The sequence below is a fragment of the Phyllostomus hastatus genome, unplaced genomic scaffold (genome assembly GCF_019186645.2).
Source record: "Phyllostomus hastatus isolate PE091 unplaced genomic scaffold, TTU_PhHast_1.1 phas_contig_40, whole genome shotgun sequence".
NCBI classification, from domain to species: domain Eukaryota; kingdom Metazoa; phylum Chordata; class Mammalia; order Chiroptera; family Phyllostomidae; genus Phyllostomus; species Phyllostomus hastatus.
The window spans coordinates 38272530-38279827 of NW_025333872.1; positions in this window are offsets into that span (position 1 = coordinate 38272530).

Below are 7298 nucleotides of genomic sequence, written 5' to 3' on the forward strand. Positions count from 1 at the left end.
CTTCTCTTCATGATCTGTTTTCAAAGACAAAATATCAGTGTTTCTCCTGGACCTGCTTGGGCAAACTGCCTTATCTTGCATGACTGAGGCTTTCTGGTAAAAAATAGTATGTGGTAAATTGTTCATGTTCGAGGTCACTTTTGAAGTAAAATAACCCCCAAAACGAACACATTTACTGCAGAGTAACCATATGGTTGTCATATGAAGGAAGATTTCAATATATAAGAAAACAATAATTTCTGCCTCCACAAGAGTGACATACTCTGCCAAGTTCAAATACTGAATTATTTAGGAAGAGTTTGGAAATGTTTTCTAACTATCCATTGTCAAGCACTGCAGCAAAATTCTCAGGAATAACAATTTGTTCTATTCATGAAGTCTTAAGTAATTTTGGAAATATTTCAGGAAGTCCTTCAAACCCAAATTTAAACATTTAAGAAGTAACATGTCAGTTTTAAATGTAATATCAAACATGTTCCAAACTCCTTCACTTGATCAGTTTAGTCTAGGAGCGCTCCCAGTATTCACTTGGGTTTTCCAGTTTGCTTTGCTGTCATGGTTTGTGTCTTATCTGTGTTCTAGTCTCTACCTTTCAAACACTTTTTGAAAATATACCCATAAGGCCAGTTCTCTACTAGTAAATTGAAGTTGAAAGTAAGGTACTTTTGAGGAAAAGTTCAAAAGAAAACTATTTTGCTAGTTACTAGCTTTTTTGAGCTGTTGACAAGAATTCTCTGATTGTCCAAGTTCTCAACTTTGTGTTCATATTTTGGCCCAAGCTAGATAAACCTGTCCTAAATTTTAGAATACTACAGCAGACTTTATCCCATTTAAAATTCCTTATATTACATAAGTTTCTTCTCTTTTCAGTAGATATCTATATTTCATGTCTATTCTAAATGCAACATTTACACATAAGTATTTATGAGAATCCCAAGTTTTTTCAATAACTTTAAAAATAACAAAACATGTTAACTTATCAATATCTTATCATAGGTTAAAATATTATAATAATGTGAAAGCATGTGAATATGCAGAGTCATTTTCAACAGGTCCAAAAAAAACTGTAATAGTTACATTTTTTTGCCTTTTTAAAAATTAGGTATATTTCAATATAACCAGCTTTTCTAGTTTATTCCACATCTATTTAACTTTAAAAGTTTTTGGAAAATGAAAGTGAATGTGCCTCTTTATTTTGACTTCTAAATTTAAGCCCAAATTCTATCATTTTGCTTTCACTACAGCGAGTTCTAGCATCGGCGCGAGGAGGAGAAGAGCAGTCCCTGACATCTGGGAGCTGGCCTGCCCCTGGCACCACCAGCTCCTCCTTGGCTTTCTCTTGTCGTATATAAACAATTTCAGAAAACATCAACATCAGCCTAGAAACTGTGTTCATGGCAAATCAAGGCAAAAATGAAAACACTCCTTAATCTCATCTGAATGCAGACAAAAAGATGAGTATTTCCAAACCACAAAAATGACCAAATATTCCTGTGACTGGGCTGTAAGAGTGACTGCTGCTTCTTTACCAGTTACAGGCTTTCCCTCTCTAGTTTTCCCACCTGTAAAATAGGATTTCTTAAGAAATCCAGAGAATTACCCCACTTCCTGACAGTACCCAATCCAGAGCAAGGCCCTCCATGAACTCTCCCTCGAGTCACCCAACACAAGCCCAAATTTCGAACACCCTCTCACCGAGATGCCCACCACCTACATGTAGATGTTCTCCCTCATTGCAAAAAATCAATAATCTCATTCAATTCGACTCCAGGTGTGTCCCTGATGGTGGGGCTGAAGGGCATTAACACAAGCAAGACTTCAGCTCTAAACAATATTTTAAAACTGTTTTATTCTAGTAAATAATTTTCAGCAGTTACATTGTGGGGAGAAATTCAAAATCCCATTTTACAATGCTTCTAATCAATTTGCGATAGCTCAATATAAACTTGTGTTTCTGATAACCCTTTATGAAAAAGCACATCTTTACATTAGTCACATTACCTTTGTTGAAATCTCTGTGGGATGTGCACCACAGAATGTGAGCGAATGTGAGGATGGGGTGAGGGTGAGCCCTCCCAGGAAGTTTGGAAGTCTGTAAGGCTGTATCCAATATTTTTAGGAGAGAAGGGGCTGGCCTGGCTGCTCATGGCCCTATGCTGAAGTTAGTGTTGGGAGTCAGGGTCAGGCAGATGCCGTTTTTCCTAACTTTAATACATAGTAGGTATACAGTAAAAATTACCTTCCTCCTTCCATCTTTCTCTTTCCCTTCCTTTCTTACTTTTTTCCTTTCTCTGTTTTCCTTCTTTCTTCTCTCCTTCCCTCTCTCCTTTTCCTATTTCTTCCCTTTTCATTTCCTTTGTATGCCCTTACAGTACAGGGAATGAATGCTAATGAGTATTCTCACTTTGTTTCCTCAGGAAAAAACATTGCCCACTTCAAAAATTTGTATACAAAGTAGATACAAAAGGACCATAACAATGTACAAATGTAGTGATTTGATACCAGGGAAGCTAGATGACCTTTTACCACTTAAAAGAAAATTTTATACACTAAAATATTGTAAATTGGCTTGATTTTATAACTTCTGACAATTTTTTTTCACTATGAATAACCTTCCTCCTTTTGGGCCCTCACTTTCTTCAACACACACAGTGCTTCCTTCCCCTTAGAGGACTGCAAATTGTTTAAAAGTGCAAAACGAGGTGATAGGATTCAAAAAGTCAAAGAAAGGGAAGCTTTTCCTGTTTTCTTTCTTTGGAACCTGAATGTGTGCTCTTTGAGAACACCTCTCCGCTGTGCTTCAGGGTGTTGAGCCCCTAAATTCATTAGCAGGCACAGAGCAGCATCCCCCGTCTGTGTCCTTTCGCACAGCTCGGATTTCATTCTGTGCCAGGAGTCATACATCACACTCATGTGTGTCTCCAGAGCCCACTGAGGAAAGTGCAGAAAAACTACTGTTAACAAGGGAGTAATTACATTAGGCCTAAATTAATTATTGGTCGCTTAGGACTGGTGAGCAAGGGCCACACAGATGGCCTCTGACTCAGTTCCCACCTTTGAGAAAAGAAATATTCCAACTTGGTGCACATGACCGCATAAGATAACAAGAGGCAGGTTATTTCTGGTCTACTGGTCTTGAATTTATCATATTTGCTAATATGACATGGGGCTTATTTGCGTTAACACTGTAGGTACATTGTATTTTTTTGGAAAACATGAATGATAGTCACTTGGGAGGGAGGTCATTTCACGGCAGTCAGCATTAGAACCAGCAAAGTCAAACCAGGGACTTTTAAAATGCAATTCAGTCAAAAGAACAGGTCATGGATCAGTGAGCAGGTGATGGAAGGTGTTCGTGAGGAATTTAGATTAGCACAAAATTCAAACAGACCACAAGAAACAGGGAAGAGAGAAAGCAGGGTAACCTGGAGAGCGAAGAAGCCATGGTCTCAGCAGGGTGTAGAGGAAGACACTGATCACTCCTAGATTCTATGCTCCTGGTGGGCAAAGACTATGCTTTCTCAACTATTCTGTGTCCCTAGAAGCCAACACAGTTGGCACACATCACATGATGATGATATGTTATTAAATTAATTAAGTAGACCTGTTTTTCATTTGTGAAATATATACAATGAATTCAATTCAGTAAATATTTTAAGCACCTACTATGTGCCAGGCACTGTGCTCAAGGAATTTACAGTGTGGTATCTGAGGCAGAATATATATAAGCAATCACTAGCCACTGTGCTCACTGTAGCAATAGAAGCATGGAAGTGGCAAACAGAACAAAGGAAGTACTGATTGTGTCAGGGAAGGGCTTCCCAGAAACAGCTTTAAAGTGTAGATAGAAATCTATCAGATGAACAAATTGAGGAAAGCACAGTAGAAAAAGTACAGCAAAAAAAGAAACAGTATGTGCAAAGGCAGAAAGGAGTAAGCACATGCAGAGCAAGCTCAGGGATGAGGTATTTCATTATTGCTAGAGAAAGCTGGAGAGATATTCATGGACCACATCAGCAAGGGTCTCGAATGCCAATACAAGGAGCTTGAGCTTGGACAAAGGTAGTGAGGAATCCTAGCAGGGTGGAAGGCAAAAAAGTGTAAGATTTACATCTTAACTAAAAAATTCACCTAGAAAACAAAACAACTGTAGAAGGAGAAGATGGGGAATAGGATGATCAGGAAATCAACGTGAACGTCTATGTAAAAGGTGGAAAGACACAGAACTAAGATAGAGGTAATGAAAGTGATCAGGAAAGGCTACATTCAACAGGTATCTAAGAGATGGAATAGGTAGGAGTTGATGTTTAATTGGATGTAGCTGGAAGGGAGAACATAACCATTAAAAATATCTTTGAGTTTCTGGAATGGGAGACTGGTTTAAGAAAAATGGATACAATAGGGGAGCAGAAAGATAATGAGTTATTTAGAACATGTTGAATTTGACAGCTCATGGGACATTTAGGTAAAATTTTTAGTAGACAATTAGATTTTCAAGCAAGGTTCATGTTAGAAACACATTTTGGGGAGTTATAGGTAAAAAAGGCAAAAGGATAAATGAGATAATCTAGGAAAAGATGTAGATTGAGAGAAGTATTTAAGATCAATCTTGGTGAATACTTACATTTAAGTGATGAGTGAAAAAATAAAAATTAGTGGAAAATGTTAAGACAAAATAAAGAGGCGGGAGAAAAAGTAGTGTGGAGCAGAAACATACGTAAGGGAGAAAGAATTTCAAGGAGGAAGGAGTGGCAACATGAATGTCAAAGACAATATAAAAATCAAATAAGAACTAAACATAGTCTATCATAGAAAACAACTGGACAGGTGTCAGTAAGGGGAATGATAGGGTTAGATGAGATTCCAAGCATAAGGATGCATTAACTTATATAGTACACTATTCTTTGAAAACGCTTGATTGAAGAGGAAAACAGACATAGGGATGAAGCAAAAGGAGGTTAAATCTTCACAGAAAACTTGTGTTTGTTTTTGGATGGAATGAAAATTAACCTATTTGTGAGTGAAAGTAAGGTTATGAAGAAGAATAAAAGATGAGGGAATAAAGCAATATGCCAGAGATGGGGCAGGAAGAAGAGATCATTGCTTTTTAAATTACTTTGAAAGAGAAAGTCCTTTCTTTTTCTGCATCTCAGAGAAATGGGAGCATTTGAATGTATTTCTGTTGGAAGATATCACAGTTAATATGAATAAAAATTAAACTGAAGAAAATCATTTTAGTGTTTTAATAATTATCATAATGTTCAAAGTGACCCAGAACCATTTTCTTCTTCATCAAGAATGTCTTTTTCAAAATGTTCCCTTAAATACAATGCAGTGAAAATCCAAAGGTTTTTATCTGCCTGTCTTTGCCATAAACTTGCAATATAATTCTCTTGTATATTCTAAAAATAATTCACTAGTCAATAAAAGCCAACCTAGTAATAGCATCTATATTTCAGACTTTTTGAAATTAATTAATTCAGACAATGGTAGAATTTAATTTGCCCAACATAGTAATTAGTATGTGTTCTTGAACAATTAATTTGTTTGAAATTATTAGCCATTGGTCATAAATTATGCTAAATTGCTAAGTCAGCTGACCAGTCACCAGCATGAGTGGCATTATGTAGACCTAAGCTCAGAAGCCATGATTTCCTGTGCAACAGGAAAACTCACTTCTACAACGACCACGTACACTCTGCATAAACCACCTTTTCTAATGCCAGTGGTACCATAATCATATGGCTGACTTTAAAACTGAAAAGTCTAATTCATCACTGACCTGTTGAGATTTTGATTAGTATAATTCTAAAGATCACCTTTAGGAAAATTAATATATTTACAGTATTAAGTATTCTAATGCATAAGCATGTATTACTTCATATATCAAGGTCTTTTACATTTTTTATTAATAGTATTTAGTTTTATTTGGAGTGGTCTTACACATTTTTTATTAAATTTATTTCTTTGTAGTTGGTGTTTTGATATTAGTATAAAGTGTTTTTTTAATATTTGTATATAATCATTTCTGATACATAGAAATTCTAAATTCACTTATTAATACTAATCGATTATCTGATATTATTTTGCATTTCCTGCATATGTAATCATGTTTGCAAATAATGACATTTATTTCTTTTTCTGTGTTAGCAGGGCCTTCTAGTAAAATGTTGAATAGAAGCAATGATAGTAAACTTCCTTATTTCAAGATATCTGATGTTGCTAAAAATATGCAAGGGGGACCCCCCAAAACCCAGGATTATCTTCTAAAGGTAGGACCCTTGTAGTACAGGCTTCCCCTGCTAGTGTTGTAGAAACCCATCTATATCTGTGCACCAGCTGCTGTTGTTGTAAGAGGCTGAGTTTGACTTCAGCAAATTTCTTTGGAAGACTTGATGTATTTGTCCCTTTTACAATGGGTGATTTATGAGTGCACTGGCTCACAGTGTGCTGAGTGTTCAGCAGTTTTTCACCAAAAACTGCATTAGCCCCATGCCCCAACCTCCCTATTAACCCAATGTCACCCCAAGTGACTTTTTTTTGTTTCCCCGGATAAAAAAAGTCCTCAAAGGGAAATGTTTCACCAATGTGGAAGAGGTGAAACAAAAAACAGCATAAGCACTAAAAGGCATCAAAATCAATGAGTTCAAAAACTGTTTTGAGCAGTGGAAAAACAGTCTCAATAGGTATATTGCATCAATGGAGAGTACTTTGAAGGTGACTGCAGTTTAAACATATAAGAATAAACACGAAATTTTTTATAAATAAATTCCACTTTTGGGTCCCCCTCATACCTGATATAGGCTTTATTTATATATATTTATTTTACTTTTATGAACATATAATATACATACTAAAAACTACACATCATAAGTGTACAGTGTCCTGGATTTTCAAGCACTAAACAATCATACCCAGTAACCCTACCAAAAAACAGAACACTATTAACCCTTCATAAACTCCCTTCATACTACTTTCCAAGGCTTGAGTGCCCTCATGGCAATATTCTTACAAGTACAGGCCCCACTTGAGGGGAAAGGAATTAGAACCCACCTCTTAAAGAGAGAAGTATCAAAAATGTGTAGACATACTTTAAAGCCACTTAAGTCTGTCTCTCCATTTATTTAGGTCTCTAATTTCTCTCCACAATGTTCCTTTATTTTTGGTGTATAGATTTACATAGTTTGTTAAATTCATGCTTCAGTATTTTAGGTTTTTGAGGCAGCTATGAATGCTTTTTGTTTTATATTTCCTTTCTATTTTTCATTGCTAATGTAAAAAAATAAAATGATTTTTGT